Below are 26,681 nucleotides of genomic sequence, written 5' to 3'. Positions count from 1 at the left end.
GATAATCTGTTGTATATATGCGTGACTTGATCCTGGCGCATATATGATTGCTCGATTTATGTTCTTATAAATCGGGTGTGACAGTATGGTCCTACAGTCGCTTGTGGTGGATCTGATCCACGAGTCGGAATGAAAGGCAAGTGGTTGCTTTGGAACAATCGCTGGATGTTCCAAGCGTGTGAGTTAGGTTTACCCTTGCAAGGCTAAAATTCGATTCAGGAATCATCCATTTCTCGCGGAAATTGAGACTGCTTGATCCCTTTACCACATAGAGTAACAAGAGTAACTGTATGGTATCAAAGATGATGATTGGCTAAAGATTCTACCATGTTTGATTAGCTATAGGTGCTTATTTAGAATGGATAATCACATAGAACTTGAAAACTAAAAGTTGAAATTAAGGACCTACTCTTTGTTACTTTTCAGCTGAAAACCCTACCCAAAACCTGAAAAGCCTTCATAAGTCTAGTTACATGGCTAAATATACCATGAACGGGTAAGTCTTGCTGAGTATTAGAATACTCAGTCTTGCCTTGTAATAATTTTGTTCAGGTAATTTCCCTGACGACTCAGCTCTGCCTGTACCGTGGCCCTACCCTCTGCCTGAAGGTTGGTACGTGGAGTGGGACCCGTCCCCGACCAATGTAGACCCCTCCGAATGATATCATGCCAGGGCTAGCATGATATCTGAACTGACGACGTGTACAGTGCCCGTGCTTTAAACTCCGCTGCAAGACTTGAAACTTCAAACGGTTTTGTAATAATTTCCATCAGTTGGTATCTTATGTTACTTTTGAACACTCATGTAATATAACTGCCTGTGATGTAAAATGTGATGGCTTTTGTATCTCTAGACTCGCCTTCGTGCGAGGTACCTTTTTTGATCCTGCAATCGGTGGTTTATCGGGACGTTACCCGATAGGCCAAAGGATTATACCGTTTGAAGCACGTGGGAGCCCTCAAGAGTGGACTCGCATACTTGAGCCGGTGTAATTTAGGTTGGTTCTGCCACAACATTCTTCCCATATTTTCAAATTCTTCTTCAATACAGCCCTCAACATGGTGCTAAGGTGCGATTCACCACCTCCGTTTGTCCATCCATTTGTGGGTGACAAGTGGTAGAAAATAATAATTTGGTACCCAAATTGTTCCACAACGTTCACCAAAAATGACTCAAGAATTTTGCATCATGATCTGAAACAATAGTAGAAGGCATCCCATGCAAACGTACAATCTCTTTGAAAAAGAGGTTAGCAATATGGACAGCATCATCACTTTTATGACATGGTATAAAATGTGCCACCTTAGAAAATCGATCTACCACAACAAAATGCTATCCCTCCCCCTCTTAGTCCGAGGCAAACCCAACACAAAATCCATAGAAATATCCGCCCATGGAATAGAAGGAACAGGAACAGGTATGTACAGACCATGTGGATTCAACCAAGACTTAGCTTTTTTACATGTAGTGCAGTGACTAACGAACCGCTCAACATCTCTCCTCATCTTTGGCCAAAAGAAATGTGAGGCCAAAACATCTTCCATCTTCTTAGCACCAAAATGCCCCATCAATCCTCCTCCATGCGCTTCCTGCATCAACAAAAGACGAACGGAACCAACTGGAATGCACAAGCGGTTAGCTCTAAACACAAACCCATTATTGACCACGAACTTGTTCCATGTACGTCCCTTATTACAATTCAACAAGAAATCTTTAAAATCAGGGTCAAGCGCATATTGTTCTTTAATTGATTCAAGTCCAAAAATCCGACAATCAAGTTGGGACAACAAAGTATATCCTCTAGACAAAACATCAGCAATTATATTACCCTTCCCTTTCTTATGTCTGATGATGTAAGGAAAAGACTCAATAAATTCAACCCATTTAGCATGTCTACGGTTTAGATTGTTTTGAGAATGAAGGTACTTAAGCGATTCATGATCAGAATGTATAACAAATTCCTTAGGCCACAAATAATGATGCCACGTCTCTAAAGAACGTACAAGAGCGTACAATTCCTTATTACATGTAGAGTAATTTAGAACAGGACAATGCAATTTTTTGCTAAAATATGCAACAGGCTTACCATCTTGCATCAAAACACCACCAATGCCAATTCCACTAGCATCACATTCAAGCTCAAAAGTCTTACCAAAATTTGGAAGTTGCAGCAGTGGCGCGTGCAAAAGCTTGTCCTTCAAAGTGGCAAAGGACTCCTCTTGTGTTTGTCCCCAACAAAACACCACACCCTTCTTCGTCAACTTGTGCAGCGGCGCAGCGATGGTGCTGAAATCTTTAACAAAGCGGCGATAGAAACCTGCAAGACCAAGAAAACTCCTCACCTATGTGATGGATTGGGGAGTCGGCTAGCTCTTTATGGCTTCAATTTTTGTCTCATCCACCTCAATTTCCTGTGGAGCTACAACATATCTAAGGAAAGAGACTTGATCCATGCAAAAGATGCACTTCTCAAGGTTAGCAAATAAACGTGCATCTCGTAAAGCATTAAAAACAGCACGTAAGTGATCCATATGTTCATCTAAAGACTTGCTATAAATTAAGATATCATCAAAGTAAACCACCACAAATCGACCAATAAAAGCCCTCAAAACCTCATTCATTAATCGCATAAAAGTACTAGGTGCACTAGTTAAACCGAAAGGCATTACTAACCACTCGTACAACCCGAATTTGGTTTTAAAAGCTGTTTTCCATTTATCTCCAAGTTTCATTCTAATTTGGTGGTAGCCACTACGCAAGTCAATTTTTGTGAAAATGATAGAGCCACACAACTCATCAAGCATGTCGTCTAGCCTAGGAATAGGATGACGATACCGAATAGTAATATTATTGATAGCTCTACAATCAACACACATATGCCAAGTACCATCTTTCTTAAGAACCAAAAGAACAGGAACGACACAAGGACTAAGGCTTTCATGTATACGTACCCGCGGTCCAAAAGGTCTTGGACTTGTAGCTGAATTTCCTTAGTCTCCTCGGGGTTGGTTCTATAAGCAGCACGATTTGGCAAAGTTGCATCCGGAATCAAATCAATTTGATGCTCATTCCCTCTCATAGGTGGTAGTCCCGGTGGTATCTCAGACGGAAAAAATATCCTCATACTCCTGCAAAAGGTTAGTGGCAGCAGGAGGTATCGAGCTCACAATATTATCAAGTGAAAATAAGGTCTGCGTGCACACCAAAGCATAGCAAACATGATCATCAGAAATTTCAGCAACGTCACATTTTCTGGCAAGCATGACACCACCCTTCAATTTAATTTCTTTGTCCTTTTTAGGTGGGTAAAGAGACTTAGCAACTTGCTGATTTTCAGAATTAGTATCATTCAAACTAGTAGCTCATTCTTTATCAGCTTGTACAATTTTAGCAGGGAGGTAACAAAGTAATTTTCTTTCCTTTATGCATAAAAGTGTATGTATTACTTCGACCATGGTGTGTAGCATCATTATCAAATTCCCAAGGAGGACCCAATAAAATTGAACAAGCTTCCATAGGTACCACATCACAATCAACAGAACTAGCATAGGAACCAATGGAAAATGAAACTCTGCAAGTATGTATTACCTTGGCTTTTCCAGCATCATTAAACCATATAAGATGGTATGGATGGGGGTGGGGGCCTGTGGTCAAGCCTAGCTTCTTCACCAAATCTGAACTCACCAAATTATTGCAGCTACCTCCATCAATGATGACACGTGCTCGTCAATTATTGATAACGAAGAAAGTCTGGAATAAATTATGGTGTTGAAGCTTCTCTGGTTGTTGTAACTGCATGCTGAGTACTCGGTGCATGATGATGCTCCTAAAAGCCGCTGTGTCCTCGCTAACTAGGACATCGCCGTCCTCCACAGCAACATCTTCTGCTGCATCATCTTCCATGTCGGAGGTGCTGATGTACCCATCGTCTGTAGCCATGTATGCCCGCTGACTTGGGCAATCCTTCCGCACATGGCCAAAACCAAGGCAATGGTGGGAACAGTTGTGCCTCTCAATCAACACTGCAATAGGAAAATACCTTACCAAGCTCTTACAAGGGTCTTACTAGCAAGGCAAAGGATACCTGGGAAGCGTGCTCTACGATTGCAAAGGTCAAAAACCTGCTGTCCAGAAGTTGTATGTGGAGCTATAGGAAGGCCAAATATGTGAGTGGAACACAATTCAATAACAGATAGTAATGCTGAATAAATGTCCAAAGCTACTAGTCCTTAATTGTTGGTCTACTCATGTCCTTAGAATAGTAGTGTCAACAAGAAAAGCACAAGGATGAATATGATGAACAGCAATGACAAGATCAACAAGTATCCAGCAGCACTATGAGAAACAACAGGTGAAAGCCTCCTGTGTTGTCGTGTAGCCCTACTAGGAATCAAATTATTATTTTTTATATTTTTTCTCAACCAGAGGTGCAAGAATAGGAACAGCACCAAGGATTAGCTCAAATCGATGAAAGATGTGAGCGGTAGAAATTCGCGAGCGTTTGGAAAAACTGTTGTTGGAACTTCGGAGCTCGAACACACAGAATAGTGGCAGAATCGTATGTGCAATTTTTCAAGAGCTTTCCAGAAAAAAATTCACCTCAATCGGAGTTCTGAGCGAAAAGTCATACCTGTTTTAAGGAGGATCCTCCGAATTAGGTTTTGCTGGTGGTTGAATTGGAATCGGATGCGAATCGGGTGGGGGAAACAAATGTGAAAACGATGGCAGCAGAAAAGGGAAACACAACCAAACTAAAACATGAACTAAACCAGCAACAAAGATATGAACTAGGACACAAACTCAACACTACGGACTCTGAAATAGAATTATGCAAACGGCTAAACACGGTCTAGGAAGGAGATAAATTTTTTTGGCTTTTTTGTGGACTCTAGGACGAAGGCAAAATAAATCTAACAAGGGTAAGATAAACCTGACGGTAAACCTATCTATGGATACCACTTGATGTAGACTAGGGTTTCCGATCTTCGAAAAGGTTCTGATAGCTCTCGATTTGGTGGAGTCACTACACAATTCGATCCGGCTTCCGAACAACACGTTCCGAATTCCGCAATAGCAGCACAACGTCTCCTTTGGTTATCGACAGGCGGTGCTCGGTCGACCTCACCAAGAATGCCAATCCTTGCCTGCAAATCGAAGAACACAAGCAAGAACAAGGAAGAATGCAACCAATTTGTAGATCAATGATTAAACTCACAAGTTGTGATCTCACAAACCGATGAACGACGATACTGTTCGATAACAGATTGAATCTAAGCAAAACCCAAACTCTAAAGTGGCGATGGCTACTGAATAAAAAGGAGTTAGGGGCGTGCAAGTCCCCTGGACGCAACCCTAACGGGCTCCAAAACGATACACGGGCTAGCGGCCCAAAAGATGGTGACGCTGCACCCTGACAGATTCTGGACATCCAATTGTTTCGACCATTCCCATCAACTCAGAAGGATTTTTGAGGTGGATCTAGCGCCATTAGAAGCCTTATGAAATTCTGGTTCCAACCATATATAGAACGTCCAAATCTGACTCCGTATGTGGCCTGGGCATCCAATTTAAGGCAGACTGCTCCTAGACTCCGAGGTGGACTCGAAGTCGACTTGGATTGGGTCTCCAACTTGGCTTGCACTCCCTTGCTGTACCTCCACGCCTCCAAGCCCTTGTACATGCATCTCCTGGTCCTCTCCTTGGTTCCTAAACATAATATAATCATTAGGTAGCAATCTATTCTCAAAATCATAAGTTGAAGTGCTTAGGAACGAGCTCACCTCTAAATTCAATTGTCGTGCACGAGCTCTAGTGATTGGACCTTGAATATCCAGCGGAGGAGTGTTGTGTGCATCCAAATGAGTGATGTCCTCATCAGGACAAGCGTGAATCTTCTATACATCCAATCCAAGAGAGCAAACAACCTTTTTTGCTTCATATGTTGTCGAGGGCAGTTCGTTACCCTCGGGAAGCATGTTCTTTACGATTCCCAATAGCTCCTCAAATCCCTTATCGGTAATACCATTTGCTGCCTTCCACTGCAGCAATTCCAGTGTGGTACCCAACTTTGTATGACCCTATTTGCAATCTGGATACAACAACATTTTGTGATCATCCAACATCTTCTCAAACTTATTTGACTCCTTTACAGTGTCACTGTCTTTGTATGCATCTAGCAACACCTGACCTAGCTCGTCATGTGGTTGCTCTTCTATGATATTTTCTTCAGCCTTGTCTATTGGTTCATCATCAAAGGCACCCGCTTCATACAAGTGAGCCAAGTCTGGAATGTTGTTATCATCATCAGCATCTTCATCGTCTTCCATCAGAACTCCAGGTTCAACGTGCTTGGACCAAAGAGTATAGTTATTCATAAAACCCCTTTCAATAAGGTGGACGTGTAGAGTGCTTCTTCTAGAGAATTACTTGTTATTTCTGCAAGTGCGGCATGGACACCACATGAAACCTTTCGATGACCTGTCGGCCTCAGCCGCATCGAGAAAAGATGATAGGCCATTAATCCACGCCATGGTGCACCAGTCACCATACATCAATTGTCGGTCCATCTGCAATCATATTATCCACACCATGGTGCACCGATCACACTAATTTTAATAAGGAACTATAATCAAAGATGCACATTTTTAACAATTACAATAACATGAATAATTAAAAGGTTTGAAATCTCCATCACATAACATGAATAATAAATTAAGAGGTCCAGTATTAAAAGGTCTAAATAACACAAAAGTCCAACATGCAACCTAAAAATTCATGCAACAACACAAAGGTCTTCAACCATCCTTTGGTGGGAAAGTAGAATGCTCTGACGGATTTTTGCTGGCGCAGAAGAAGATGGCGGAGCTAGAACCTCCGGGTTTGGTGGTGATGGAGCATAACGGCCCCAATAGGTCCTCAATATCAAAAGGAGGTTCATCGCCCCATGCAACATATTGTTCATATTAGTTTTCCAAATAACGGAGTTGTGCTCTCACCCAAGCTCCTAGTTTTTTTCACTTCTGATGAGGGCCTACTGGAGTTTTGCCCTTCCTTCGAGATGAACCACAATCACCCCCACCGGCCCCACTCCCTCCAGCAGCATCAGCCATGTTGATTGGAAAACACTTGTATTTTTTAAAATATGGTAAAACATTATTAGTATTCTGATGGACTAAATTTCATTTCTATCATCATATTCTATATTACTTTTCAAATTTTAGGATGAAATTTGATAACAAAATTAAAAGGTCCAAGTATCCATCCAGTGCGCTTCAAATGATTGCGTACCGACGCCCGAGCGGACACACCGCGCTTCAATGCATCATGTTGCAAAGCCATTTCTAGGGATTAAACTATCCAAAAATAAGTCTACACATGTCACTTAAAAATAATTGAAAAAACTCACTATACATTTGCCACATGCAAGCTATCCAAAAAATCATGCTCATTCTCACTCTTTCTAATAATCACAAATTTCTCTAACTATAGAGCATGAAATGAAGCATAAAGACCATCAAAGAAGAGAGGATGAAGTCACTAACCTTTTGAGCACTTGGATGAGTGAAATCCCTACAAATCTTGAGAAAAATGGGCAGCACCTACTCTCTAAAATGCCATGGAGAAGAAGAAGCCTGAGCTCGGTCAAATGGTTGGCCCGGGCTCAGGGAGGAAGAAGGTGCTGAGATATAGAAGGTAGATTAGTACCGGCTGGTGGCTCCAGCATGTACTATAACTTCCACTTAGTACCGGCTGGTGACCTCGGCTCCATTTAGTACCAGCTGGAACCACCAGCCGGTACTAAATTGCCGCCGAGGGGTATCTAGCTGTTGCCCCCCGGCGTGTGTGGGGCACTTTAGTGAAGGGTTATGGGTAGGCTACGCTAGCGAAAAATAAAATTTTCTACCGCATAAACAAGGAACAATGTTGTTATTGTTATCGCCATAATTCAGGTGGGCCAGAAAGGTGGCCCGAGGAGCAAGATGGGCTCGAAGGATAGTCATAGTGGGCTTGCAAATCGAACCTTATGCAGGTGTTTGAGGCCAAGGTTGCCATGTATCTAGATAGGCATGTGTGTTTAAATAGTTTAGATAGAGATAGTTAAGATTTGTGTCGTGTTTAGTTAGGATTGGTTAGGGAAGGCAAGTCTACGGACTATAAATATGTACCCTGGATAATCAATAAGGGAAGCGAATCAATCATTCACCAACAACTCTCGACACATCGCCACCCCTGACCTAGGGTTTCTCGGGTAAGGGCGTGATCGGGGCAGCATTGTCCTTGCTTATTTACCTTTCGTGTTTCTCGTTCTGAAGCGTTATTGATGACGAGTAGCACTAGTTATTTTAACATTTATAGAGTAGCATCGGTTCTTTCATGCCTTATTCACGCATCATTTGTTACGTGTAAACGTTTAGCTGTCCCTGTGCCCGATCTCAAGTATAAGGATAGTGCCTTGCTCTGTTTTTGTTTAGTAGATCCAATCTGTTATGGTTAATCTTTGTTCATCGAAGATTTAGTTTAATATCTGCATGATTAGGCCCTTCAAATAGGTTGAATGTTCCGGCAGCGTGTTTGGTGCTTTATAACAGCTTAAATAGGGATTGTTCCGGAAATCGGCTTTGGGTTGGCTTTTAGGCCTCTGTTTAGGTTGTTGTTTCATTACCTTTCGTATCTGTTAGGCTCAATTACGCGTAGGATGTTCTGATTACGCAGTGAAAGCTTTAATTGTGGCAGAACCGCCTGAATTATTCCAGCTCAAGTGCGCTAGTCATCGCTATACAGCCGATACTAACTCAACGCACTTCGAACGGAACAACCCATTGGTCTGTCGGGTCTTCGCCCGATACAACCACGGTTCAACAGGATCGAAGCAGGTTTACCTCGCACGAAGGTGAGTTTACAATCACAACATAGCTCACCAACTTTTAATTTACAGGAGCTTAAACATTATTACAAACCATTTCAAACTTAAGGTAAACTTATACAAACATTATTTAAAATGACAAGCTAAACAGCTTATCCAGGTTCACAATGAAAAGAAAATAAACACGCGACTACGCACGTCGTGAAAGTTGACACTGCGCTCAGCCCAAAGCCTGGTGTCACTCCGGAGGGTCACTGCCAGCCGGGGACGGATCCCACTCCATGGACCAGCCATACGGAACAGAAGTTGGCCATGCAGAACTATCCGGGGGGTTCTCGAAGGTCATACCTAAAAAATTCACTAGCAAGACTGAGTATGCTAATACTCAGCAAGGCTTACCCAGGATTAGGGTATACTTTGCCCATAACTAGACTTATGAAGGCTTGAAATAGTTCTGGGTTTTATTTCAGCTGAAAAGCAACAAAGAGTATGATCTACTTTCAAATTTTTAGCTTTCAAATTCTAATTTGATTATCCATTCTAGGTAAGCACCTATACTAGACAAGCAAGGTAGAGATTAGCATTCATCAGGATTATCCCAACAATAGCTACAGTTCTTACTCTATGTGGCAGAAGGAATAAGCAGTCTCAATCTCCGCGAGAAACGGATGATTCTGAATCAAATTTCACGCTTGCAAGGTAAACCTAACTCACACGCTTGGAACATCCAAAGATCTTTCCGAAGCAACCGTTTCTCTCATATTCCGGGTTATGGATCAGGGCCACCAAGAGCGACTGCAGGACCGTACGCACACCAATTGTGCAGGACATACGTCTGTAGCGCGACAACATGATCGTACTCCTGTCTGCTATGCAGAATGCACTCCCATACGTTGGTGCGTGTGTACAACAGAAACCAAAATAATCGAGTGGCCATTCAGGTACTAGGCTTACCGCTTTACCAGATTACGCGGCATGTGGCTAGTACTTTCAAACGCTTAGCCACCACTACCACACACTGCGACCTTAACAACTTTTATCGAAACAGACAGGGTAAAACTCCAGGTCATGATACTGCACATGACCCTGCCCATTATCTTTATAGTGATTGCAAAATAGTAAACATGCAACTCCTATATCGCGCGAGTGACAGGAAATCACCCGACTTCTGCCAGTCCTATTAGCAGAGCATCTATGCGATAAGGACTCAGGTACAATACATTGGATTCCTAGGATTTATGCATCTAGGGTTCCATTTCAACTCCTAGACTTAATGCAAGATATAATATATATAAGTATAAAATTGTAGTAAATTAAATACTGGGTTATGCACCGGGGCTTGCCTTCTTGAGTGGGGTTGGGGGCAGAAGTGTCAAAGATTTCCGAACTTTGGTTCGGAGCTTCAGTTAGAGTCTCGACGATGTTCACCGGGTCTTCAAAAAACCCTTGGTCTTGTTCTAGGACTAGCTCGTAGTCTCTGTCGTCGAGCGTTGCTGACTCTATATGATATGCAATGATTTAAGTGAGATGGTTCTCAAGTTAAGAATTTCACTTCACAATAAAGTTGCAATCCAATAAATTAGTGAACATAAACTCATGGAGTAGGGGGGGAAATTGGATTCCAAACCACTCTTTACACTTAAGTCATGAAATTACTTTGAAGTAATTGGACAAGTTTGATTTTTATTTTAAAAACTATAAAGGTTCTGACCATGTATTTTTGTGGTTAAGTTTATTTCTAATAAATAATCATATGGTGAATTTTTCATAATTTTCTGGATCAGAAACTAAAATATTTGAATTTGGATTCAAACTTCAAGTTTAAATTCAAATCCTGAGTAAACTGAATTATAAATTCTTAAAAATTTAATTATGCACTAATTATCAACAGATTAGGTCATGGTAAGGAGATTTAACATAGAAGCCTTAGGAACATGCTTAATTAAATTCAAACTATTTCAAATTTGATTTGCAAAAGTTTAAAAGAATTTAAACTACAGAGCAATACTAAGCCTGAAATTTTTACATGGCCCACTCATGGCCTAAAGAAGCTATATACCAAAAATTACAAGAAAGTAAGTTTATATGCACAAGTTATGCATAAGATACTCTTTTATTTTGAGTTTAAAATAGATCAAAATGCATTCAGTTTCAAACCAAACTTTATTAACAAAAGTTGTAGATCTTGAATTCTAATTTCTAACAAAACTGGTTTGGCAATTTTTGGATTTTTCTACAATTTTCTATAAATTTTACAACTTAGCTGCTTTGCACACATGAAATAGTAAAAGAGTTTCGCAGAGAGGCCCCTGGTTTCTTGCATATCGGACCCTAATACATAAACCTAGATTACAATTGGATCCTTGCCGGGGGAAGACGACGGCCGTGGCGTCTGACCGGCGTGTTCTCGCCGGTGATGAGGGTTTGGCTGGGGAAGAACTGGTCCTACACGATCTACATGATCTACTGTGCTCACGGGTGGGTGATGTGCACCAGGACAAGTGAGAGAGCATGGCCGGCGAGAATGAAAGGCAAACAGTTGCTTCGGAACGATCATTGGATGTTCTAAGCGTGTGAGTTAGGTTTACCCTTGCAAGGTTATGAAATTCGATTCAGAATCGTCCGTTTCTCACGGAGATTGAGACTGCTTGCTCCTTCTACCACATAGAGTAAGAATAGTAACTATTGTTGGAATAATCTTGATAGATGCTAATCTCTACCTTGCTTGTTTAGTATAGGTGCTTACCTAGAATGGTTAATGAAGCTAGAATCTGAAAGCTAAAACATAAAAATTAGATCATACTCTTTGTTGCTTTTCAGCAAAAAAAAAAGAAAACAAGAACCTCTCAATCCTCCATGGTCTAGTTATGGGTTAAGTATACCCAATTTTCAGTTAAGCCTTGCTGAGTATTAGCATACTCAGACTTGCTAGTCTGTCTTTCAGGTATGGCCTATGAGAACCAAACGGATAGTCCAGCCTGTCCATTCTCTATTCCGTTTGGATGGTCCGTGGAATGGGATCTGTCCCCGGCTAGCAATGACCCTCCGGAATGACGCCATGTTTCGGGCTGAGCGTGGTGTCAACTTTTGCGACGTGGGTAGTCGCGTGTTAATTTCTTCCACTGTGACTCTGAACAAGCTTGCATAGCTTGTGGTTTTAAACAATGTTTGCATAAGTTTACTTTAAGTTTGAAACAGATTGTAATAATATTTAATATTTCTATGAATAAAAGTTGGTGAGCTGTGGTGTGACTGTAAACTCGCCTTCGTGCGAGATAAACCTACCTCGATCCTGTGTAACCGTGGTTGAATCAGGCGGTGACCCGACAGACCAATGGGTTGTTCCGTTTGAAGTGCGTTGAGTTAGTATCGCCTGTATAGTGATGACTAGCGCACTTGAGCCGAAATAATTCAAGTGGATTGGTTCTGCCACAGTTGCGACCATCAATTATCATCTGCCCTAGATCAACCGTAGGAGCGTTCTATAGGCTGACCTCGGGCTGAGCTTCGCCCTGAGGCCTTGCATCGTGCCGGTTGCAGGGTGGACGTGGGGGTTGTTGCACCTCTTGGTCAGTGTTGCCATGCGTGAATTGCTAGCCCTGGCGGTTACTGTGCTTGACTTGATTGTACTGGTTGTGGGGATGCTATTGCAGTACTTAATTGGGCCGGAGAGGGGGCAGAGGGAGGTGATCGACGGTGGGGCGGCTTGAGTTCTCACCGGCGGCGATGGCGACCCAGCATTCTGTAGGCTAGGATGCCGGAGGGTGGCGGGGAAGTAGTCAAGGAGCCTCTACAGTTTGGTGTGGTGATGCTGGTGCCCTTGGTCGGGGTGAAGAGGCCCTATACCAGTGGGTCGACGGCGAGGCCCAACGGGCGGCTGGACTGCGGGGAACGTCGCTCGGGTGCAAGAAAACGGAATTGGGTGGGTCGATGAGTTGCAGGGAGTCACAGTGGTGCTCTAGGAGCACTGGATTGGAGCTCGGAGGTGGCGTGGGTGGCTGACGACTGTGGCCAGGAGGCGCGGCGGGGGGTCCGATGAGGGGAGGTGGTTGGAGCAGGAGAAACTGAGCGAAATGAGTGTGTGCAAATGCAAAAGCGAGTGTGCAAGGAGCTCCAGGATGTGCTCGGGGTCTCGAAGAAGATGTGGTTACGCGGGAGCAGGAGCTGGCACGCCGGCAGCGCGCGTGGCAGCTCGGGCGGTGGCGGTGCGACGTGGAAGAAGCAAGGGTGGGCCAGCGCGGGGTCGGGAAGGCGGCAGCGAGACAGGGGAGGACGCGTGGAAGGACTCAGAGCGGCGCGAGGGCAGCGGGAGCACTGCACATGGCTGGCAGAGCGGCGGTGGCAGTCGGGCGCAGAGAGAACAGAGGAGGCCGGGGCCGGAGGAGGAAGATGAGGACTAATCTGTGATTTTCTAAAAGTGTAGGGACCTCACTGAAATGTATAAGTAACTTTCAAACTAGAGCTCAAATGAAGATAGGCCCAAAAGCAAAAGTGTAGGGTTTATCTAAATCTACAACTTTGCTTTAAGGTTCATTTGCAGAAGAGCTATGGATTTAGAATTAATATAAAACTTAGCAAAGTTTCTAAACTTTACATAAATCCTATTTAAAAACTACACTACATTTACAACCTAGGTGTAGTTTCACCTATATTTACGATTTAAATGCAAGTTTTTGACTTTTGCAAAACAACCCTCATACATTTAAATTCTACCTTCCATACTTACCCATTTAACACTAAAGGACCTTTATTAATATATAATTATATAAACAACCCTTCTTCCTTATCATTTAAATTTTTAAACACACTTTCACCATATTTTGAACACCACTACATACTAAAATCTAGGGTATGACAACACTAAGTACCTGAGTGTCACAGCCTTTACCCCTAAAAAGAATCTCATCCCGAAATTCCGAAATAAGATAGAATTGAATGATCAAGTTTGGAGGTTGACTGGAAGGAAGTCTGAGAAATTATGTTGAAGATATGATTCGGTTTCCCATGTTGCTTCTTCTTCTGTGTTATGGTTCCATTGAATCTTGAACATCCTGATGGTTTCTCTTCTAGTGCTTCTTTCTTTGGTTTCTAATACTTTAATTGGATGTTCTCCATAGGTTAGATCAGGTTCGATTTCGATGGCTTGGGAATCGATGATCTCGGTAGGAACTTTGACACACTTCCTAAGTTGAGACACATGGAAGATATCATGGATGGCTGTTAGTTGAGGAGGAAGTTGAAGACGGTAAGCTACGGGTCCACAGATTTCAAGAATTTCAAAGGGTTCGACATAACGAGGAGCAAGTTTCCCTTTTACGCCAAACCTTTGAACACCTCGGGTAGGTGATACTCGAAGATATACGAAGTCTCCGACTCGAAACTGTAATGGTCTTCTTCATATGTTAGCGTAGCTTTTCTATCGAGATTGGGCTGCTTTTAGATTAATTTGTATAGTCTTCACCTTATCCTCTGCTTCCATAACCAGGTCGGGTCCAAAGATCTTACGTTCGCCAGTTTGTGACCAACTCAGGGGAGTTCGACATCGGCGACCGTACAATGCTTCGAACGGAGCCATCTTAATGCTTGTCTGATAACTATTGTTGTAGGAAAATTCTGCCAGCGACAAACATTTGTCCCAGTTCTTGTCATACTGAAGGACACACGCTCTAAGCATATCTTCCAAAATCTGATTTACTCTTTCAGTTTGTCCGTCTGTCTGAGGGTGATACGCGGAGCTTCGAATTAACTTAGATCCAAGAGTATGTTGCAGTTGCTCCCAGAACCGAGCAATAAACTGTGCTCCACGATCAGAAATGATCATCTTAGGTACTCCATGAAGATGAACGATTTGATCCAGATAGATTTCCGCATACTTTTTGGCATTATATGTAGTATGCACGGGAAGGAAATGTGCAGTCTTGGTCAATCGATCAACGATTACCTAAATGGAGTCATGCCTTAGAGAAGTGTTGGGTAAGCCAACGATAAAATCCATACTGATATTCTCCCATTTCCAAGAGGGAATGGATAGAGGTTGAAGAACACCAGCAGTTTTCAGATGACTGGCTTTGGCTCTTTGGCAGATATCACATTCTGAGACATACCTGGCAATTTCTAGTTTCATACGAGTCCACCAAAAGTTTTGTTTTAGATCCTGGTACATCTTCGTACTGCCAGGGTGCATAGAGAATTTAGATAGGTGGGCCTCGTCCAATATCTATTTATGGAGCTTATGGTCCTTGGGTACAACGATACGTTCGTTGAACCATAAAACTCCTTCTGGATCTACTCGGAAGCAATTATACTTCCCTTCTCCATGTGTTATCTTCTGCTTAATGATTCTGACCCCTTTATTGTGCTGTTGTGCTAGAACAATGCTATCCCTAAGCGTGGCTTTAACTGAGAGATGGTTCAAGTCACCTTGGGGAATGATTTCTAGATTAAGCTTTCTCATTTCCCAACAAAGAGTCTCGTTGAAAGCTTCCACAGATAAGCAAGAACAATGTGCCTTGTGACTAAATGCATCCGCAACGACATTGTCCTAGCCTGGATGATAATGTACTTCCAAGTCATAGTCTTTGATAAGCTCTAATCAGCGTCTTTGCCTCATATTCAGGTCTGCTTGTGTGAAAATGTACTTGAGGCTTTTGTGGTCAGTATAAATATGAAACTTCGTACCCATCAGATGATGTTTCCAGATCTTTAGGGCATGAATGATAGCTGCGAGTTCAAGATCATGGGTAGGGTAGTTCTGTTCATGAACCCTGAGTGCTCGTGATGCATATGCAATTACTCAGTTGTCCTGCATAAGCACACAACCAAGTCCGGTTCCTGAAGCATCACAATAAATGTCGAAGGGTTTTGACACATCTGGTTGAGCCAGGATCGGGGCGGTCGTAAGATGGTCTCTGAGAGTGTGGAATGCATCTTCGCATTTTTGATCCCAGGAGAATTTAACACCTTTCTTTAGTAGTTCGGTCATAGGTTTGGCTATTCTAGAGAAATTAGGAATGAACCAACGATAATAGCCAGCTAGACCAAGAAAACTACGGATCTGATGGACTGATGTTGGAGGTTTCCAATCCATCACTTCTTGTACTTTGCTGGGGTCAACGGATATACCATCACCGGAGATAGTATGGCCCAGAAACTTCACAGTATCTAACTAGAACTCGCACTTGGAGATTTTGGCGTACAAGTGGTGGTCTCTTAATCGCTGAAGAATAATATGAAGATGTTTTGCATGATCTTCCGGATTTTTAGAGTAGATCAGAATGTCATCAATGAAGACCACAACAAATTTGTCGAGTTCTTGGATGAATATTAAATTCATGAGATACATGAAATAGGCTGGAGCATTGGTAAGACCAAATAACATGACCAGAAATTCGTATAGTCCATATCTGGTAGAAAAGGCTGTTTTTGGAATGTCACTTGGCCTGATCTTAATTTGATGATATCCGGAACGAAGATCAATCTTAGAGAATACCTTAGCTCCGGCTAACTGATCGAAGAGAATGTCAATGTGGGTAGAGGATACTTATTTTTGATAGTTACCGCATTGAGGGGGCGATAGTCTACACATAGCCTTAAACTATTGTCTTTCTTCTTCACAAATAAGGCTGGACAACCCCATGGTGATGCACTTGGATGAATGAAACCCTTATCAAGGAGGTCTTGGAGTTGGATTTTTAACTCGGCAAGCTCATTGGGTGGCATACGGTAGGGTCTCCTAGAGATAGGGGCTGTGCCGGGCTGCAGTTCAATGATAAATTTGATATCCCGGTCCGGGGGCATTCCAGGCAAATCGTCTAGGAAGACATCTGGGTATCCACAAATGATAGGGATATCCTTTAACTTGATTCCGGTTGCAGCATAGGTGCAAGAATTGATGTACTCCTGTTGTGGAAGATAGAGAATGGTAGGTTCGTGCTCAGGTGAATCTATCTCCATGGTTCGGGAGGAGATTTCTAATGACACATGGTGCTGGGTCATCCAATTCATACCTAAGAGAACATCCATTCCTTCTAGGTCCAATAACAGTAAATCTGTCCTCACCAGATTTCTACCCATTTGAATTGGCACGCTTCTACAAACTTGGTTTGAGGAAATTTTACCGCCAGGAGTTGCTATCATATAGGCCCCACTAGTAGGATAAAGATCCAAGTCAAATTTTGTTCCACATTTTGAACTGATAAAACTATGGGTGGCACCAGAATCAAAAAGTATAATCACGGGTTGATGGTTGAAAGAGAAAGTACCCGTCATTATTGGTGTCCCCTCGGGGAATTCGGAGAGAGTGGTGAGGTTCACCCTTCCCTGGCGGACTTGGACCACTTGCTTCTTGACCTTGCCCTTGCTGATTGGGTTGGATGTTTGCCCTTGGAAGGATCTCCTAGGTTGAGGGCAATCCTTGATGAAGTGGGACGGGCTGCCGCAGTTGAAACAACGATAGTTGTTGTTTCCTTGGTTGGCGGGCGGAAAGCTCGGTCGCGGACCCTGTTGTTGTTGCTACTGAGGTTGTGGTGTCGGTGGTCGATTAAATCATGCCTGTTGGGGTGGTCTGGCTACCCATCTGCTAGGCAAGTTGTTTCGAGGCGGTGCTCGAGTAGCGGTGTTCTGGACCAACCGATACCTTGATGGTTGTGCCGTTGAGGGTCCAGTGGGTATCTTCCGCTTCTTTTCTGCCCGGTGGGCTGAGATGCAATCTTCTTGGGTGATGGCCATATTGACCAGCTCATTGAAATTGCCGGCCTTTACCAAATTCAATCATTCCTTAAGTTTGGTGTTCAAACCTCGACGGAAGCGGTCTCGTTTGCGGGCGTCTGTGTCCGCATGATAACCCGCATACTGGCACAAGTAAGCTGTGCATATTGCATGACGGTGCGTGTGCCCTGAGTCCGATTCAGAAATTCATTGAGCGAAGCTCAATGAGTCCTTCGTGGATGTGGTGTGCTTGAAAAGCGGTCCGAAATTCGTCCCAAGTGATGACATGACCGGCAGGCTGCATGGCATGATAATGATCCCACCAGATGCGGGCGGTGCCACGGAGTTCTTGGGCTGCAAACAGCGCCTTGTTTTCATCTGAACATGGGGCAGACAATAAGGCGAACTTGGACTTGATGGCGCGGAGCCAAGCGTCAGCATCAAGGGGCTCGTCCGCCTTATGGAACAGTGGAGGTTGGGTACTGAGGAAGTCTTGATAACTGGCCGATGGAGGTTCATCTCGGCCTCGAGATTGGGGATGATATTGGACCATTTGAGCCTGCACAAGCTGGTTGAGGAGTTCAGTTTGTTGGACCATGACCTCGGCCAGATTTGGCGGGGTTAGTGGCGGTTGCTGAGAACCGCTGGCTTGATCGGGCCGAAAACCTTCCGGAGTTCCACGAGTAGCTCCAACCATCTGAAATAAAGCAGATGTCCATTATTATCAACATATTCTTACTCCTAACTTCAGATGATATGCAGTTGCCAAAAACATAGGTAACATGCTCCATTCAATCAACTCATTTCGGATGCAACATATTGAGTAAGGTGGTAAAACACGAGATTTAGATTACTACGCAAACACTGGTGGTCCTTACATCTTACATCAGGGCACTTTGACTACTACAAGTCATTTCATAAGTACACATGCCACATATAATACAACAAGTGGCTCTAGATCTAGGTAGACTACTCACTACCTATGTCACACCTTTCTACACTAATTACAACTAGGATATCACCAACTCAAACGAAACTAAAAGTCATCGAAGTTGCCCATGGATGATTGACTGCCTGAAAAGAAATGATGGGGACTAAGAACAGGATCTCCATGCTCAGAATCGAGGTCTGAAACTCCTTCAATTTCCTCTAGATCTTCTTCTTCAGCTTCGGGTGCTGGTACAGCAGGAGGTGCTGGCTGCTGTTGGAGTTTGTTGATTTGAGCATAGGCATCATCAACCTCAAGGATGAGGTCGTGGATTTGTTCCTGAAGAAACTCAATGATCATGTTGCGTTGGGTGATCATCGCATCACTCTCATTGATCTGGTCTTCCCGGTGATGAATAGTCTCCTCACGTGCGACAATGATCCCCTCCTTTTCTGTCACCAAGGCTTGAAGCTGCTCTATTTGGGTGACTTGCCGATCGGCATTCCTGAAGTGACCCTGCGCGATACTGGTCAACTGACCCATACCGCGACGCAGTAGCAGTTGATGTGTTGCTGAACATTCATGAACCTGATAGTACCTCGAAGCGTTTCTTCCGCTGAACCTTCCAACCTGTGACTTTCAGGGACTACTTTGAGGTTCCACTCAGGATCGTTAGGAACTGTTGTAAGGAATAGACCGATGGGCTGTCCTGCAACTTCCCTTGGGTGCTGGTTGCAGAAGAGGTAGATGGCTTCAAGAGCTGCTACCTCAATAGTGTCGACTATACGATAGCCCACCACGTCAACTTCGATGGGCTGCCATTGGGAGTGGAAGGGATGTTGAGGAATAGTCATTCTGACTCGACATCGACGAACACCTTCTTCTTGATATTCCACTGCATCATATTGTGGGGGCTCGGTATAGCAGAACGAACTTAGTGATTCCCAGAGAAGACGAGGAAAACCCTCCCAATGCAAGGTATTAGTGTGGAGATGCCCTGCAGGATCCCAAAAGACATTGGAAGGGGCTGCCATCTGCAACAAGAATGCAAATGGTGAGATACATTTACCCTGCTAAGAGTTCACAAGGTAAATGGAACAAGAAAATCAATTCTGATAACAGCAAAAGCTAGAAATCAGATGGATGCTTAAGGTACTCAACTAAAACTATCACAGGAATCCTATTAGAACCATACTAGGGATTGACAACACTTTACCTAGTCTTAAATAACAATACTTTTAAACATTCATTTATTTGAGGATGGATTATGCATGCATGTACTATTCGACCTCACAACCAAAAACAACTGCCGAATATCTTCAGACCTACGTGGTTAACTTCGGTGGCATAACCCATACGTCTCTCCCTAATAACTAGTCGATAAGTCCTATCCGTCCTAACCACTTAATCATGATTAGTGTACCTGCAAAAGACCACATATATATAACATGAACCTTTCATGGCAGCACGACATGAAAGCGTTCCCAAACAGTACTGTTCACTATAGAAACAGCATCTGTACCATTACCGCCGTACAGACGACGTTAACATACGTTATCGAAACAACGTATTCACGGGGGTACCGCAAAATGCGGGGGTATGAACAGCGATCACCATACCCTGCGCCGAACCATATACTCCCAATATAACCAACCTAAGTTGATATATTGGCAGCATCTCAAGTAGGCCACTGCTTGAGAAACAGCGTTCTGTTCGCATCACCGACGGGAAGGCTAACTCCCCAGTTAGCTGAGGATCCTTACCTTCTTACCTTACCACCGAAGATATCATTACACAAAGTAAAGTTGGGTTGTACATGAATTTAAGTTTTGATAGAAAATAGTGCTGCAGATTAGAACTATCTATACATATATATACAAGCAGCCACCTAATATTTTCCATATAAATCCCTAGAGCTTTGCGTTCTAAGCACCAACCTTAACGTGTCCAACGCACTTTGTAAATTCATTTATTTAGCAAAGTTTTATCCTGAAAATACTTTTTAAGAGCCGCTGCAATTGCAAGAGTAAACCTACAGCTCTGATACCAGCTGTGGCAGAACCGTCTGAATTATTCCAGCTCAAGTGCGCTAGTCATTGCTATACAGCCTATACTAACTCAACGCACTTCAAATGGAATAACCCATTGGTCTATCGGGTCTCCGCCCGATACAACCACGGTTCAACAGGATCGAAGCATGTTTACCTCGCACGAAGACGAGTTTACAATCACAACATAGCTCACCAACTTTTAATTTACAGGAGCTTAAACATTATTACAAACCATTTCAAACTTAAGGTAAACTTATACAAACATAGTTTAAAATGACAAGCTAAATAGCTTATCCAGGTTCACAGTGAAAAGAAAATAAACACGCGACTACGCACGTCATGAAAGTTGACACTGCGCTCAGCCCAAAGCCTGGTGTCACTCTGGAGGGTCACTGCCAGCCGGGGACGGATCTCACTCCACGGACCAGCCATACGGAACAGAAGTTGGCCATGCAGTACTATCCAGGGGGTTCTCGAAGGTCATACCTGAAAAATTCACTTGCAAGACTGAGTATGCTAATACTCAGCAAGCCTTACCTGGGATTAGGGTATACTTTGCCCATAACTAGACTTATGAAGGTTTGAAATGGTTCTAGGTTTCATTTCAGCTGAAAAGTAACAAAGAGTATAATCTACTTTCAAATTTTTAGCTTTCAAATTCTAATTTGATTATCCATTCTAGGTAAGCAACTATACTAGATAAGCAAGGTAGAGATTAGCATTCATCAGGATTATCCCAACAATATTTACAGTTCTTACTCTATGTGGCAGAAGGAATAAGCATTCTCAATCTCCGCGAGAAACGGATGATTCTGAATCAAATTTCACCCTTGCAAGGTAAACCTAACTCACACGCTTGGAACATCCAAAGATCTTTCCGAAGCAACCGTTTCCCTCATATTCCGGGTTATGGATCAGGGCCACCACAAGCGACTGCAGGACTGTACGCACACCAATTGTGCAGGACATACGTCTGTAGCACGACTACATGATCGTACTCCTGTCTGCTATGCAGAACGCACTCCCACACATCGGTGCGTGTGTACAACAGAAACCAAAATAATCGAGTGGTGGAGACATGTCCATTTGCCGAGCCATTCAGGTACTAGGATTACCGCTTTACCATATTTCGCGGCATATGACTAGTACTTTCATACGCTTAGCCACCACTACCACACACTGCGACCTTAACAACTTTTATCAAAACAGACAGGGTAAACCTCCAGGTCATGATACTACACATGACCCTGTCCATTATCCTTACAGTGATTGCAAAATAGTAAACATGCAACTCCTATATCGCGCGAGTAACAGGAAATCACCCGACTTCTGCCAGTTCTATTAGCAGAGCATCTATGCGATAAGGACTCAGGTACAATACATTGGATTCCTAGGATTTATGCATCTAGGGTTCCATTCCAACTCCTAGACTTAATGCAAGATATAATATATATAAGTATAAAATTGTAGTAAATTAAATACTGGGTTATGCACCGGGGCTTGCCTTCTTGAGTGGGGTTGGGAGAAGGAGTGTCAAAGATTTCCGAACTTTGGTTCAGAGCTTCAGTTAGAGTCTCAACAACGTTCACCGGGTTTTCAGAGAACCCTTGGTCTTGTTCCAGGACTAGCTCGTAGTCTCCGTGGTCGAGCGTTGCTGACTCTATATGATATGCAATGATTTAAGTGAGATGGTTCTCAAGTTAAGAATTTCACTTCACGATAAAGTTGCAATCCAATAAATTAATGAACATAAACTCATGGAGTAGGGGGGGAAATTGGATTCCAAACCACTCTTTACACTTAAGTCATGGAATTACATTGAAGTAATTGGACAAGTTTGATTTTTATTTTAAAAACTATAAAGGTTCTGACCATGTATTTTTGTGGTTAAGTTTATTTCTAATACATAATCATATGGTGAATTTTTTGTAATTTTCTGGAACAGAAACTAAAATATTTGAATTTGAATTCAAACTTCAAGTTTAAATTCAAATCCTGAGTAAACAGAATTATAAATTCTTAAAAATTTAATTATGCACTAATTATCAACAGATTAGGTTATGGTAAGGAGATTTAACATAGAAGCCTTAGGAACATGCTTAATTAAATTCAAACTATTTCAAATTTGATTTGCAAAAGTTTAAAAGAATTTAATGTGATATCCAGGTAGTTAGACAATTAGATACTAAGCTTGGGAGTATTAGATGTAAACATTCTATAAAGTATATAGTTGTACAATGTAATAAGGGTATGATTGTAAATTACAAGTCTTATAAATCTTCATGTGCAAATGTGTGAAAATGTGCATAAGTGTCAAAATTTCAGTTGGCTATCAAAAAGAAAAGAGCAAAAGTTAAATAAACACTAAGGGAAATAGACTTTATATGAAATTAAGGACCTTTGTGTAATTATTACAAACATATAAGGAATTACTTGTGAAATGGTAAAAGATAAAAGTAAAACTCAGTTTTACCTAAGGACTAAAGTGCAAAAAGAATTAGTCATGATTACTGCAGGAAAACTTGCAAAAAGACCCTAAGCATTAAAGCAATTGGTTTGAATTACAAGACAAAGTTTATAAATTGAATGACACTCTAAAGTTTAAAATAAAACCATATTCGTTGAGATTTTAAACTCGAACCTTAAATCAATCTTGTAGGATTTGAAATTCTCTACAACTTTGCTTTAGACACTTTTCTCATTAGACTTTTCTATCAATGGGAAATCTTTGTTTACAGTGGGGTCCCTGGAATTTTTGGATTTCACAAAATAGTCCTTCTGACAGCCCTCTGCTTCTTCCTCCTCTGACCACCGCCGCTTCCCCCTTCTGCGCTGCTCCTGTCGCCGCCGTTCACCGCCGGCACGGCCACCCGAGCGCCACCTCCAGCTGCCACAACCTCCCACGCGTCCTCCCCTCCCGGCCTTGACTTCTTTTCCCTTCCCTGGTGGCCTCCCGCGCGCGCGCCACGGTAACCCGAGGCTACCGCCGGCCGCCACCTCCTCGCCGTCGTGGCCAGCTCGCTGCAGTGCCTTAACTTTCTCTCTTCCACGCGCAGCAGCACCACAACAACATCTACGTGCTGATCAGTTACTCCCAGCGCCCATTTTCCCGCACCCGAGCTACATTTCCTCGCCGCCATCCCGTTCCTCTCCGGCCGTGCACCACCCGCCCGTGGACAGCCCACACCGGACCTCCTCCGCCTCAATCACCACCTGCACAAGCTTTCCCACAGTCTACTGAAGCTCCTCGACCACCTACGGCCCTCCAATTTCCATTGGAAACTCGTCGCCGACGAGCAACATCCGCCGCCGCCCTCGGCCTCACCGTGGGCAGCACCCCTCACGCGATCCCGAGCCACCACATCACCCTAGACAGCACCACATCATCGCCCTGAAGCTGTAGGACCCAACCATTGACCCTCCGGTGCACCACAGTGCCTTCCCGACGTTCGCCGGCGATCTTCCTCGCCGCCGCCGCCTCGGTCTCCGTCGAACTCCCTCAATCTTACACGTTTTCATCAAATTGATGGCACGTACACGTTCCTCATGACTCACTGGTCCTCGTGCGCAGGTTGTTGGCCGACGTTCATCGCCGGAGCACCCTCGTCGCCGTTGACTCCTCCGCCGCCGCCTCGGGTCCTCGTCGGGATCTCTTTTCCCGGCCGTTCCAACCCTCGACACGTGGCGCATAGGGACCCTTGTGAGCTCCTGTTCCTTTCCCACCCCTTGGACCTCGCCGCCGGCGACCACCGTCGCCGGAACACGGCCGTCACCGCCCTGCTCTGCTCGGGTTCATGGCCAGGGACCTCGGGTTAGAAGGAAAAGAAACCCAGGGGGTTTCTTGCAAAGCCCTAGACTCAGTGGAATAGTAACCAAGGACCTCCTTATGTAATTTTTGCTGTTAACTTAGAAATACCATATCTCTTTAAGGAAAAATCATAAAATGGTAAACTAAATTTTGTTAAAATCTTTAGACAAAGATCTGTAACTTTGCTTTAAAGGTCGACTTCAGTTTTTGAATGATTAATGACTTAATTTAAATATCAAAATTGATTGCTTGTAGGCTTAAGAATTACATAGTAATTCATAGAAAAATGATAAATTAGTAAAACCAGTGCCAATAATTTTCTTTTAACATGTAGAATTGAAGAAAAATAATTAATCTTGTACTCCAGTAATATTTCCATGATTGTATAAATTTTGTTAGAAATAAGGTGTAGTTTACATAATATAATTAATACACACACTTTCATATATTTAAAATCATGAAAATATATTAATGTTCTGTTTTGTATTAGTACAACATATTATCAAATTTTCAACCATGAATTAGATGTTAATTAAATTGGATATTATATATTTGATTTTGAAGGTGATGGTAACTTAAAAATCATATCACTTGAGAGGATAATATGTAGAGCTTTTAATATAATTGTTAATGGGAACCACACCACTTGCTGCTCCATACTACTAATTGAACACTTAATCTAACTAAATTTATTGTTTAATGAATCTAAGTAAATTTATTAGTGCTCGATAAATGACTGCCCAGTACAGGGTAGTTAGATTATCGTCGTAATGTAATTGTCTTTAAGTTAGATTGCAACTTTATCGGGAAGTAAAATAAAAGTAAGAGCATCCCATAACTTGTAATTTTGCATCTCATATAGATTCGACCACGCTCGCTGACGGGGATTATCAACTGCTCCCGGAACAAGAAGGAGATTATTCTGAAGACCCCGGGACTTTTGTTACGGATTTCTCTGAAGCCCCGAACCAAGGTTCGGAAGAAAATATTTTGACTAACCCCAACTCCACCAGCGAAGGCAAGCCCCGGACATAACCCCTACCTTATTACACTGCAACTTATATTACTTATATATATATCTCTTTATGCATTAGGTCCTTAGGAATTGTTTGGAAACTTAGTTGCATTATTCTAGGAACCAATGTATTGAACATTAGAACTGAGTCCGACTAGCTGCTCTGCTTATAGGACCGGTAGAAGTCGAGTGATTTCCTGTCACTCGCGCGACTTAGGAATTGTAATGATTTACATTCCGTTATCACTATAAGGATATCGGACGGGAGTTTTATGAGGTATCATGGTCAAGATGATACCCCGTCTGTGTTGATGAATTTGATAAGGTCGCAGTGTGTGGTAGCGGTGGTTAAGCGTTTGAAGTACTAACCACATGCCGTGAAATATGGTAAGCGGTAAGCCTAGTAACCGATCGGCCCGAGGAGTGGACATACCACCCACCACATGTATTTGCTTCTTTTGGTTACTTAGTTCGACGTGTAGGCATATGTGTTGCTGGGCAACCAGGAGTACGGGTTTTGTAGTCGCGCTACAGACGTACGTCCTGCACTTTTGTAGTGCATATGACCTGCAGTCGCTTGTGGTGGCACTGATCCACGAGTCGGAATGAAAGGCAAACGGTTGCTTCGGAACAACCCTGTGGTGTTCCAAGCGTGTGTGTTAGGTTTACCTTGCAAGGGTTGAATCTCGATTCAGAATCGTCCGCCTCTCACGATGTATGAGACTGCTTAACCCCTTTATCACATAGAGTAACAAGAGTAATTATGTGATTATTAAAGATGATGTTTGAGTAAAGATTCTACCATGTTTGAATAGCTATAGGTGCTTACTTAGAATGGTTAATTCAACTAGAACCTGGAAGATAAAAATTGAAATTAAGGATCTACTCTTTGTTGCTTTTCAGCTGAAAACCCTACCCAAAGCTAAAAGCCAGCATGAGTCTAGTTATGGGCTAAGATATACCCAATTCCGGGTAAGTCTTGCTGAGTATTAGTATACTCAGCCTTGCTTTGTTGATTTAATTCAGGTAACCCTTCTGAGGAGCCCGCATTCATTACACCATGGCCTTACCCTTTGCCTGATGGTTGGTCCGTGGAATGGGATCCGTCCCCGGCCAACACAGACTCCGCCGAGTGATATTATGCCAGGGCTAGCATAATATCTGTAATGACGCCATGTATAATAACTCCGCTTTTCAAATTCCGTTGCTTTAATCAGAAACTCGAACTTGTGATGTAATAAACTCTCTTCTGTAAGAACAAATGTTATTTTGTATATTTTTGTAATATAACTGCCTGTGGTGTAAATTA

This window comes from Panicum hallii, chromosome 4, assembly GCF_002211085.1.
Source record: "Panicum hallii strain FIL2 chromosome 4, PHallii_v3.1, whole genome shotgun sequence".
In the NCBI taxonomy this organism is placed as follows: Eukaryota; Viridiplantae; Streptophyta; class Magnoliopsida; order Poales; family Poaceae; genus Panicum; species Panicum hallii.
The sequence above is the reverse complement of the archived record's forward strand: the minus strand, read 5'-3'. Positions refer to the sequence as shown.